Source organism: Propithecus coquereli, unplaced genomic scaffold, assembly GCF_000956105.1.
Source record: "Propithecus coquereli isolate 6110/MARCELLA unplaced genomic scaffold, Pcoq_1.0 Scaffold634, whole genome shotgun sequence".
Lineage (NCBI taxonomy): Eukaryota > Metazoa > Chordata > Mammalia > Primates > Indriidae > Propithecus > Propithecus coquereli.
Window position 1 is genome coordinate 548,633 of NW_012152330.1, and position 13,441 is coordinate 562,073.

Sequence of the window (13,441 nt, forward strand, 5' to 3'; positions counted from 1 at the left end):
GTTTGATTTTTTTCTTGCTGATTTTCCTGAGTTCTAAATAGATTCTAGTTATTAGCCCTTTTGATAGGTTTTTGATGGTATTTTCTCTCTCATTTTAAAATTAAGTACTGAGTGTGTGTAAAAGATTACTTATGAGATATGTATAGGGTAGAGTGAAAAACTGCACAAATCCCCGTGTGCCCACCCCCTAGATTAAGCAGCGGAACGGGACCCGCAGTTCTCGGATGCTCCCTCACTGCCCTGCGCCGGCTCCTCCCCCTCCCCCAGCCTCCCAGGGAACCACCAGCCCAATTCAGTGTTTGTCCAGCACCGAGAAAGGGTTCAAAGAGTTGAGGGACGAAGCTTTACTAAAACTCCTGTCACCTTGCGCTTTGTATGAGAACGAGTTTCTTCAACATTAAAAAACAAGAATAGGATTGGTAGTGACACCTGTTTTGTTTATATAACCTTGTAATCATTCGTCTGTGAACATGTAGCCTCACTGGGAGGACAGAAACCTTGCCCCACTGGCTAACACTTAGAGCTTTACAGTGAGAGCGAATGAAACAAGTTATTAAAGATTTTTTGTCATAGAGAAATACAACAGGGCACTGAATATAAGAATTTCAAACAGGACAGAGTTCTATAAGAGATGAGCTGGAAGTATGGATTTAAGAAGGACAAGGAAAGATGGATAATTTCTGAGCATGTGTTCGTGGATGACGATGGGTATCGGATCATTTTGGTAATTAGTATCCATTGGATATACTTAAGAATAATGCCGTAACCTTGAAAAAAATTAACATTTAATATGTGCCAGAAATCACCTCCTTTGTGACTACTTAAATTCAAATGAAAAATATTAGATGTCAGCTTAAAAATGTCAGAATTTTAGACGTCAGCTGTAAATGGCTTTATCATTTGTCAAGATCTCTTAGAAAATAGTCAAGAAAAATAAGTAGAAGACGCTCCTTGGCTCTGCGTCCGGGTTCCCTGGGGAGACGGCCTGGACCTCTGGGTGCCCTGGTGGAGAAGGGTGTTCAGTGCTGGCATTTGAGCAGAAAGAGGACTAGGTGGGGTCTGAGCCTTCTGGATTTGAATCTGGGTCCACTGTGTGCTAATTGTGTCATTGTGGGCAAGGCCCCGAACTCCGAACCTTCATTTCTTCATCTGTAAGGTGGACAGTAGGGAGTATTTTTACTGGGCGGGGACTTGGGGCCTATGTGTCGTTAGTGAGCAGAATTAGGGTTCACTCTGTCCCAAGTAAAACCCATTTGAATTTGAGGCCTAGATGCTACAACAGGTGGAGTTTGGAGGCACATCCACTACCTGGCCTGGGACATTGAGAGTCCCCCAGGAAAAAGAGAGGGGCTCTGGCTCTTACTGAGGTTCTGGGTTGTTAAGAGAGATTGCGGAGTATGGTGTGCTCCGTACCATAGATTTCAGGAAAGACAGTGGAGCTTCTGGGCCAAAATCCCCCCTAGAGTAATTGTGAATCTGGGCATGCAAGCCGGCCTTGGCTCTAGAGACCCAGAGTTGGTCTGTGGTGCTGACTGTGGGTGCCTCGGGGCGCCCCATCTGGGAGTAAGATGCCTGTGCACATATGAAAGAGCTTTAGTACTCGGTCCAGGCAACTTTGCTGCAGGACACCCTCTACTGGATAACCATGAGGAGGAGAGGACATTCTCTTTGTTAAAAGAGAATTTTCAAAAAAAGGGTGCAATCCTAAGTCTCATACAGATGTAAAATGAACACGTGCTAAAGATTTTCTTTCACTCATTATCCAGGCAAATGTCGTAGAGGTTCAAAGGAGAATTCAAAGAGCAGACGCATTTATGCAGAGTTGTAATATAGCTCAAAGACATCCAGCCAGGCTAGAGTCAGTAACCCAGGAGGAAGTGCCGTGTGCAGAAAACAGTTGTAAAAATAGCTCAGAGACAAAGCTTAGACTCTAATGGCCTCGAGGGGTATCCAGAAATGCATCATTTTTTATTACAACAATTTTTTTTACAACTTCAAAAGGGGCTGCTGAGCTGTCACACCACCGGGGAGTGGCATTGATTTTCAATTTAAGTAACAGTAAGACCAGCTGTTCTGTGTTCTCCCAGCTTCCACAGAGGATCATCCCTTGGCCTCTTTAGGCCTGGAGTGGGAACATCTTTCAGCAATTGCCAGTCTCGGGGCTTCACTTCAGTCTTTTGCTGCTGCTTCTCTTAACCCTGCACTTCCTTTGTAAACAGTCACTCCATTGAACTCTCCTCAACTTAAAATAGAAAGGAGGGAGGGAAGAAGGAAGAATCAGTTGTTGAAAATTCAAGATGCTATACAGTGACTATTTGCCTTCTCTCCCTCCCAATTCATTTGTTGAAATCCTACCCTCAAAGGTTATGGGATTAGGGGGTGGGACCTTTGGGAGGCGATAAGGTCATGAAGGCAGAGCCCTCCTGAATGGGTTTAGGGCCCTTACAGAAGAGGCCTAAGAGAGGTCCCTTGCTCCTTCTGATACGTGAGGAAGCAACGAGAAGACACCCATCTATGAACCAGAAAGTGGGATCTCACTAAACACTGAACCTGTTGGTGCCTTAATCTTGGATATCCCAGACTCCAGAACTATGCGAGACAAATTTCTGTTGTGTGTAAGTCACCCAGACTGTGGCATTTTTTTTTTCTTTTTAGAGATGGCATCTCACTATGTCACCCAGGCTGGTCTCGCCCTCCTGGGCTCAAACTATCCTCCTGTCTCAGCCTCCCGGGTAGCTAGGATTATAGGTGCAAGCCACTGCACCTGGCCCAGCCTGTGGTATTCTGTGATAGCAGCCCAAATGAACTAAGACACTAGGAAACAAAATTAGAAACAAACTGCAAGCACTCATATAATTACCCCTGAGATGGACAACTCTGGGAAAAGGCTAGATGTTCTTCTAACTGTACGAGTGGACCCTTAGAGCATACAGGTGTGTGCACTCAGCATCTTTCTTCTAGCCCTGCTGTTTGATCATGTATGTGAATGTGCTTAGCACCATACTGGCTTAAAACAAATGCTAATTTCCTGCTCTTTACTCATACTCACCAAACAAAACACTAAAACATGAACCCATGTAATGGTACCATCTAAATCCATCTGGGAGAATTTATAGTCAGACATTAATGCTATTCCTTGTTGGAACTGGCAATTCAGCAGTTTTTATTTTCTTCTTACTGGAGTTTGTGTTATGTGCTATACTTGTTTGAGAGATGGTTCATTTTACCTGATCACAAGCCTTTCAAAAAGAATGAGGAAAGCCTACAGGATTTATGGGACACCATTAAGTAAACAAAGATTCATGTTATGGGCGTTCCAGAAGAGCAGAGAAGGGAAAAGGTGTAGAAAACGTATTTAATGAAATAATAGCTGAAAACTTCTTAAGTCTTGGTAAAGAGATAGACATACAGATGCAGGAAGCTCAAAGAATCCCAAATAGATTCAACCCAAGCAGGTCCTCTCCTGGGCACGTTATAATCAAATTGTCAAAAGACAAAGACAGAGAAAGAATTTTAAAAGTAGCAGGAGAAAAGTGCCAAGTCACATATAAGAGAATCCCCATTAGACTAACAGTTGCTTTCTCAGCAGAAACCTGTAGGCCAGAAGAGAATGGGGTAATATATTTAAAGTACTGAAAGAAAAAAAAAACAAACCCAAAAAACCTTTTAGCCAAGAATATTATACTCAGCAAAGCTATTCTTCAGAAATGAAGGACAAATAAAATCTTACACAGACTAGCAAATCTAAGGGAATTCATCACCACTAGACCAGCCTTACAAGAAAAGCACAAGGGAGACTTATTTACATCTGGAAGTGAAAAGATGACAACCACCATCATGAAAACATAGGGAACTATAAAACTCACTGGTAGAGCTGGTGGTACACAAAGGAGAAAGAGAAAGGAATCAAACCTCATCACTGCAGGAAACCACCCAACCACAAAAATAAGCAACAAGAGAGGAAGTAAGGAACAAAGGATATACAAAACAATCAGAAAGCAATCAATAAATGACTAGTAAGTCCTTACCTATCAATAATAACCCTGAAAGTAAATAGATTAAATTTCCCATTTAAAAGTCTATACTGCTTGAATGGGGGGAAAAACTCAAGACCCAACTATATGCTGCCTACAAGAAACTCACCTCACCTGTAAAGACACATGTGAGACCAAAAGTGAAGAGATGGAAAAAGATATTCCACACAAACAAAAACCAAAAATGAGCAGGGGTATGTATACTTATTAATATAGAAACTTCAAGTCAGAAGCTGTAGAAAGAGACAGAGAAGGACACTATATAATAATAAAGGGATCAATCCAGCAAGAGACTATAACAATTGTAATATATATGCACCAACAAGAGATTATAACACTTGTAAATTTATATGCACCCAACACCAAAGCATCCAGATATATAAAACAAATATCTTTAGCTCTAAAGGGAGAGATAAACCCCAATACAATAATAGTCAGGGACTTCAACACCCACTTTCAGCACTGGATAGATTATCTAGACAGAAAATGAACAAAGAAACATTGGATTTAAACCACACCGTAGATCAAATGAATCTAACAGACATTTACAGAACATTCAGCCAACAGCTGCAGGATACACACTGCAACTCTACTCAGGCACTCAGGGCCACGGAGGAGGTGCAGAAGGAGGGAGTGGAGAAGAGAAATAAATCTAGGAGGCCACTTTAGACATATGAGAACTAGCAGTTACCAAATATCTTAATAATGTTTATTGTTGTCTAAAAAATCCAGGATCAGAGAAAAGGAAGAAAGAAAACACATGACAACCAAGAGCTACCATCTGAACAAGGTCAACAAAGGTCACTAACGGCCTGGATGTCCAGAGGGTATGAAGATTCGCTAAAGCCCTTGCCTCATTTCGGAAAAGATAACTGATCTTGATGAGTTTAAGAAATCAATAGTTAAGAGCAATCACCATAAGAACAAAATCAGAAGAAATAATTTTGAAATTAGTAAAAAAAAGATCTATCCAATGAAATACTAAAAAGAAGGGGAAAAAGACAGCATAGTGAATGAAAAGAGGAAATCGAATGGTAGAAATATATATGTATAATTCTAATAAAAGAGCAATTGCAATAAACATAACCAATTAAAAGGCAGAGACTCTCAAATGAGATAAAAATATAAAATCCAATAATATGTTTCCTTTAAGGGATAAGGAGGGAACAGTCATAGCACCTGACAAAATAGAATTCAGGGCAAATGAGCACACGAGACGGGAGCGTTGCTTGCTAACGTTAAAGGACCTAGTGAGGTGAGCAGCAGACCAGGTCGTTACTCCGTCATCGATGACACGGTTTAGTCACGGTGTAAAGGACACAGAGCAGCAGACGGAACTGCTCCCCGGGCCCAGGAGGACAGAGTCCCGGGCACTTGCTGTCGGAGCCCTCGGCATGGCGGAGTCACTCACTCGAGCAGACCGGCCGCTGCCAAAGCTCTTCAGCTCAGTGAGACGAGTGAGTGGGAAGCGGGAGTGGAGGGGAGGTGGGGCCGTTCAAGCTGTTAATTCACCAGAATCTTCCTTCCTCCAAGACATTGCAAAGTGTTGGTTTTTCTCCTAAGGACGACCTTCGGTTATCACGCCCAGATACGGACAGCAGTCGTCAGGGGTTCACTGTGACCAGGAACACGTCACCTTCCGAGAGGCCCGGCGGGCACGGTGGGGCAGGGCCGGTGACTTTCTGGACAAGTCAAGACCCGCAGGCCTGTAGGAGCAGAGAAACAAGAGAGAGGTGAGGAAGTCAGAGACGGAGGGGAGAGAGCAGACACAGAGAAACACTGAGGAGGAAATGGCTGCAGGAGCGTGAACCGAGGGAACGGTTATCTCGGTCGTACAGGACGGGGTGACCAGGCCGCGGAACACGGAGCACCGGTCAGAGCGTGGAAAACACTAGAAACAGTCACGGGAACATGGCCTTTCAGTCATGGCCACACCTGGAAAGAGTTCGGTCCCCAAGCAGTGACGTACAGCTACGAATAATTACGACTAACCTTTGCCTAACATCAAGCGTATATATAAAAAGAAAAGCACAGGAGTAGACAGGAGACTGAGCCAGTTCCCCTCCGGGAATGTCCTAACACTTCGCACCCTGAACCTTTACTCACGGCGAATTCTTCACGCACACTTGCGGAGTGTCTGTCATCTGTCCCCCTCGCAGGCCAGGGCTCGCGACTCCTCCCAGCCCAGAGCCCGAGCACTGGGGCAACACCCCCAAGTCCAGCCTGGACTGAGCCCCAAGTACTGGGGCGACACCCCCAAGTCCATCCTGGACTGAGCCCCGAGCACTGGGGCGACACCCCCGAGTCCAGCCTGGACTGAGCCCCGAGCACTGGGGCGACACCCCCGAGTCCAGCCTGGACTGAGCCGGGACAGGCCCGTTCGCACTTGGCGCTGAGCGTCAGAGGCTGGGGGGCTCCTTCCGGGCCTGGGGCCGGGTCGTGATTTCCGTGGATTTATCTCTCTCTCCTGGAACACATTTGGGTGAGGTTCTGAACAAAAGCAGTCTGATCTAGTGTTTATCATACTGCATTCTGGGCTTTACTATTGCGTGACGTGGGACACGAAGTCTAGCAATTTAATTTTCTCACTTTGAAAGTTTCAGGTTTATCTTCCTTCTGGCCGGAGGAGAAACGTGGCTGAGGTGGGTGGAGCCCGTGGCCTCCTCACTGCCCAGTGCTGGGTCTTGCCCGGCTCTCTTCCCCTGTGCGTGACGTCTGCACACTCTTGCTCCCGCACTCTCCGTGGGTCACAACGGGGCGGTCTCTGAACTCTACGTTCTGGGACAGTCATCTCTGGAGAGCCAAGGCCAGAGTCACAGGTGCCAGGACTTTCCGGGAGCAGATCGGCAGGGAGACCATCCCCTGGCATTGACGTAGGCGGAGTCGTGAGGGTGCCCACGGAACATTCTTGGCCAGACTCACGGGCAGGCGAAACCTAACAGCGAATGACAGGTTCTGGCGCGAGTCTGGGGACAGCCTGTGTTTCCAGCTCTGCGGGCGCGAGACCAGGTGGGCGTTAACTCCTGCTCTCCGCTGAGCTGGAGACTGGAACGTCTGGGTTACGTGGGAAGCAACATCTTTGTCTCAACATAACTGGAGACGTGCGCCATTTTGTACCTGGAAACTGCTGCGCTGTTGTGTCTCTGGAGATGCCAGCCCGGTTCTGGGCTGTTTTCCCTCTGCGGGTTTGTGTTTCTCACTCCAGTGTCTGATCGTAGGAGAAAACAGTCTTCAGGATGGCTTCTGCACCAGGGACTGCCTTTACACATTCTCTCTGTCCCGGAGAAATCGCTCAAGAACTTGATCAGACCATTTACATCTTTTGCTGGTGTCTTTTCAGCTTCCGACAGTGCCCAGGACAGCTACGGCTCAGCTGCCTTTGTCCAGCAGGGACTCCGGCTACTGAGCTCGCCTGCCCTTCGCTTAAACTAGAATTAGCAGGAAAGATCCCCTGGATGACAACACAACATTTTCAGGTTAAGTAAGACAGGGCTGCACTCGGGTAGCTGCTCCTTCAAACACGGTTTGGGTGGAAACCAATGCGTTTGGGGTACACGCGATGGCCTCAGCCCTAACCGACTGGAGAAACTGTGTCCCTAAGCATGTGGGTTTGGTTGACTATTCCACGGGAATGGCCTCACAGACAGCAGTGAACGCGTCACGGCGTGAGTAGCTTAGCAGTAACTGTCCTAAAATAATTGTCCGGGACGTCTGACGTAAGAAGGGAGAGCCCCTTCTCCGTCCCCGCCTCCCCTGGCTCCTTAAAACCTGCACGAGCAAATAAAGCAGAATTGAAATCACCGAAACCGGGAAAAAGCCACAAGCACAAATCGCCAGCCCTGCGCAGTGGCTGTCAAGGTGGTGATAGCCGAGCCAGAGAGAGGGAGGGGCCTCGGACAGTTCTAGAGGCTTAAGGTCTTTCTAGAAGGAGATTTGGTCCCGAGTGGCCCGGCGGTGGAGCTTGGAGTGGCTGCAGGGGTGACCCCGCCCTCCTCCTGTCTCAGACCCCACTCCTCTCAGGGTGCAGGGCCAGCGAGGTTGGAGGAGGAGCCCTGAAGGCAGGGTGCGGGGGGCTGTGTGGCCCGCAGGGGAGCTGGCGAGAGAGTGGGGGAGGGGACGCACCTGACCGAAGCTCCCTGCTGCCCCCGCTTCTCCCGCAGGGCCACCACCCCACACGTCAGCGGCCTGGGTGACAAGGAGGTCTGGCGATCTGGGACCAGGATGAGCACAGAGCGGCAAGCAGAAGGCGCGCAGAGAGTGCGTGTCAGGAGGATCACTCCAGGAGGCTGGACGGTGCAAACACATTTTTCTCCGTGGTCTTGAAAAAAGGAAAAAGAAAGGCAACAAGACTTCAGAAACGGGTTACAAGAAACTGTAGAAGAGGCTATAACACAACAAAAGAGATGAAATGGAGCCGTCAAATCTCAGGAGACACGCGGAAGAGAAAAGACCGTTACGGAAAGGACAGTCAACTGGAAGATGCTAACAGGAGAGCGAGTGCCGCTGGGGTCTCAGGTCGGGACTCTGAAGACAGCCCGGAGCAAGCTGCGGGAACGCAGAGCTGGGCCACCAGGGAGAGCAGAGAGCTCTGCACGCCAGAGGAGATCCACATGAGGCGCGGGTAAGTGGTGTTCGTGAGGAAGAGAGCAGAACCACGGCAGATTCAGAGACATAAAAAGGAAAGCTTTTGCAAAACTAAAGGATGACTAGACCCTCAGTTTAAAAAGGTGCCTTGTGTTTCAGGAAAAATTAGGGAATTACAGAATGATCAACACAGATACATGCTGGTGAAGTTACTGGGTTCAGGTAAAGGTGAGTAACAATCAACATTGACGTTACCTCCACAGAAACAAAGAGGCCGAGCACCGTGGCTCACTCCCGGAGTCCCAGCATTCTAGGGGGCCAAGGCGGGAGGATCACTTGAGGCCAGGAGTTCAAAACCAGCCTGGGCATCATAGTGAGCGCCCATCTCTACCAAAAATAATAAATAAAAAGTAAGTAAGTAAGCCAGCCAGGTATGGCGATGCACACCTGTAGTCCCCGCTACTCTAGGTAGCACTGAAACACTTTTGCTCCTGGCGGCTCAGGTCCCGTAGACTCCACCATCAGAGTTGGTCAATTGACTGACAAAATCGAGGGACACGGATGTTTCCAGTACCTGAAACACTTAGGGCTCTTACCACGTCACACTTCTAAGTGTCAAGGCAGAAATGATAATAGTTGACAGTTGCCAGGTGAGTCTGTCGTCAGCGTCAGGGGCCAGGAAGCGCTGTTAGACCCCTCCCACCCCGGGGCTGCCACGACCCTGGGGGACACACGTCACCGCCCCAGCCTTGCCTGTCCCCGACTTCCGGGATCAGGGATGTGTGGCGTTGGGTGCTCTCTGCCGCGGTGTCTCCGTCTGCTGGGGCTGCCACGAGAGAGCACCAGACAGACCTGGCGGTTCGACCACGGAAAGAATCTTCTCCCAGTCGTGGAGGCCAGAAGTCAGCGAGTGAAGCGTCAGCAGGTTGGTTTCTTTGGAGGCCTCTGTTCTTGGCTTGTCGGCGGCCGTCTTCTCCCTGAGTCTCACGTGGTCTTCTCTCTGCGTCTCTGTCCCCGTCTCCTCTTCGCATGAGAACAGCAGCCATGTTGGATCGGGGCCCACACTGGTGACAGCATTTAACTCAATCACCCGTTCCAGGGCCTGGTCTCCAAATACAGTCACATTCCGGGGTACAGCGCTTCCCGCAGTGGATGGTGCTGGATAAATGCCATCCAACTCTTTCCGCCTGTGCTTCTTTAAAAAACTAAATTGTATTCTATCTGGAACCATCGTTTTGCCAAGATCAGGCACATTTCATAGCTTGAATGAGCTGCTGCTTTCCCCCTGATTTCTGTTACGAGCTGTTGGTGACACTCTGGCATCATCGGGGACGCAGAGGATACCAGCAGCTTAGCAGCGATTGGTCCCTCTTCTGCCGAGGGACATCTATGGTGACATCCACCGCAGCACTGCGCGTGGTAGAAGAACCTTGGCTATGACTCAGATGCCCGTCAGCAGGGGGTTGGGTAAGCAAAATAGAGCACACTTAATGTGGGAATACTTCGTAACAGCTGGAAATACATGGAGTAGCTCCCTGCACGGCAACATGAGATGGCATCGAAAACACGCTGCAGAGCGAAAAAATGTCGCGGAACATTCCAGTGCGATACCACTCATATAGCACTGAAAACACGCAGAAACATTATTTTGGGTAGCTTACGGGAAAAGTGTATAGTGCGTGCATTATATATAGCAAAATTATAAAAACACAGATTGTATACAAGTTGTAAAAGGAGATTACCTCTGGGAAAGGAGGGTGCAAAGGGCCTTCCGTGTCACGCACAGAGTGTTCCTTTTTTCTTTCCTTAACCCATCTGATGAGACAAAATATCAGCATTTGTTAGTTCTGGGTGGCAGATATGCGAGTGTTCGTTATATCGCTTTTTGTTCTTTTCTGCATTCAAAATCTCAAAGTCAAAGCAAAGAAAAGGACGGCAATAGCCTTGCTTCACCTCTCAGGGCTATCGCAAGGTTTCAGTAATAAAATATTTGTGAAAGGTCTTTGTAAAATGAAAAGCTCTGTGCAAATATTAGGCTTTAAGCTAATCTATTTCATTTGCTGTTGATTCTATCAACTTCCATTTCAACAGCCCACACTGTCTGAAAGCCGCAAATCTGGAGCAGTGCTGGCGGAGATGGTGGTGTTTGCTGGTCACATGGGGGAGGTGCTACTGCTGGTGGCGGTGAGGACCGGGGGCTGGGGGTCATGGCGGTGGCGGGGACGGTGACACGTGTAAGGAGCAGCGTTGGATCTCTGAACTGGCTCTGTGCACACCACACACGCACATGCACACACGGCCACATAACATGAAGCACTCCTGAGGCTGAGTGTCCCGTGCTAGTAAGACTGAACCCCCCAAGGGCAAACCGCATGCACGTGTCTCTCCCACTGCTCCTGGCAAACACCATTCAAAGCACTCTATTTAGTGCTGCAGTTAGCTTTTTCCGTAAATACTTGAATTCCATCTTTTCCCTAGAACTGCAGCAATATGAGAAGTAGCCACGAGAGGGCAGTCCAGAAACACCGAGGAAGCTCAACTGTCCCTCCCGACTCGCTGGCAGGACCTCCGCGTTGTGCAGGGAGCTGCAGGGAGAGGTCTCTGCGGGAAACTCGGGTTGTGGGAATTTCGGGGCAGAGTGTCATGGAATTTGCGTCACCGAGAACCCTCTAGTCCGACCTCCTCGGCCCCAGCCAACATCTTGGCTGCGATTTCACGAGCGACCCTGAGCCGGAGGCACCCGGTGAGCCTCTCTCGAATTCCTGACTCACCGGAACTGCAGGGTCCACGTTCCTGTTGTGAACTGCTAAAAATGTGGAGACGACTTGTTACGCAGCAAAGGATCCCGAGCACACCCGGCAGGTAGCAGTCGGTGAGTGTCAGCTGCAGTTGTTACTCAGGTGACTTAAATGCAAAGAATTTATCTTCCGGCTTTTTCTCGTTACGTGCAATGGTCATTCCCCATTCGTCGCAATTGTGATGTAACTTGGAAGTGGTTCCACCCACTCGTTCATTCATACGTCCATTTTCTAGAAAGCCGAACTCCCGGCCAGAACGACATCCACAGAAACCACTCATTCATCCCGTGTCCACCTGTCCCCAAGCGCACAGTCAGCAGAGCGCGGCTAACTGGGCAGGGCAGAGGGGCCTGGGAGAGGAGGCGATTCCCGGGATGAGGCTTGAAAGCCGGCGGGAAGGCAGCCGGCAGGTGACGGAAAGCCCTGCGTGCTCGGGGGCGGCGAGGACTTTGCCGGGCTGGACCGCGGGAGGAGAGGTTGGGAGGGGAAGGGGCGGTGCCGACGGGAGGTGACAGGCTGGCTGGAGGGCACGACCGTGCTGTACAGGTCCCCGTGCTGTGGAGAAGTCCCCGTACCATAAAGCGAGTCCCACGACAGGGAGCTGAGCTTCGTCTTCGAAGGGGTCTATGTCGGCGGGTGGGCGCGTGCCCGGTGCAGGTGTTCGGGAGACCAGTGGCTGCCGTCAGCGAAGCAGGTGGGGAGAGACTGCGCTGTGAGTCGCTCCGCCGCCGCCAAGCCCGGCGGCTGGGGCTGCCACGTTTACGGGAATCCATTTATCCCCACCCTGAGCCACCAGGAAAACTCCTGCTGGGCCCGGGCCCGTCCCCAAGCAAGGGGAGCTTTCCTCTCGCAGAGACGAGTAACCGCAAGGAAGGCGCGCAAGATCGCTGCCAGCTGTTCTCAGCCAGGAGTGATTCTGCCCCTCAGGGGACGTCGGCAATCTCTGGAGATACTTTTGGTCGTCACCACTAGGGAGGACGTGGCGTGTACCTGCCAGAGTCCAGGGAGCTGCCGCACGTCCCACAGCTCATGGGACGGCCTCCGGCAGCGAGGACGTGGGCCAGCCGGAATGTCTCAGCAGTGCCCAGGTCGAGAGAGCTTGGTCTGTACGAAGATGTAACAAAACAAAAAGGAGGAAAGACCAGAAAAAAACACATTAAAGATGAAAAACACTTGCCGAAAAACGTCGGCATGGGGCAGATGAAAATTGTGACCAAATATGTTATTATCAATTTAAAAAATAACTCAGTAATTGCCTTTGCAAAACAAGAGTTTGAAGCAGAGATATAAGCTATAAAAATAGGATAAAAGAACTAACACCAAACATATCCGACATAGAGATAAAGGAAATGGGCCAATCTCATTGACTAGGAGACAAAAGCAAACCCCAATTTTGTGTTGTGTACAACACACACAAGATGTTGTTATGTTGTGTACGAGAAACACAACCAAAGCGAAGTTACCCGGCAAGTTTGCGAATAGAAGGGCTGGCCAGAGTATGCCATGCGAACAGAAAGAAAAAGAAAGCAGTCGTCACAGTTTAATATCAGAACATCTCTGCTTCACACTTTATGCCAAAATAATCTCCAGATAGATGAAAAATTTAAACATGAAAAACATTTAAATATTGGAGGACAATATTTAAAAATAATCTTGGCCTGGCAGCAGTCCTTTAGAGTACGATATTATATAAAAAACTGATTACATAAAATACAAAATTGTTGCATGGTGAGACACGCACACACATGCAAACATACACATGTACACACTGTAAACAAAACCAAAGACAAAAGATAAACTGGGAAAAACTCACATTGCACAAGAGGTTAGTCATCTAATTCATTGGATAATTAATTCAGTGACCATTTATTGAGTGTCTACTTTGCACTGGGCCCTGCACTGGGAGAAAGTAACATGGAAACAAAGTTCTGCTGTTGTGAAACGTACATTCTGTGGAAGTGTCGGGCGATAGGCAGATGCACCAGCAATTTACGGCACGTTAGGCAGAGACGGGTGCCGTGAAGA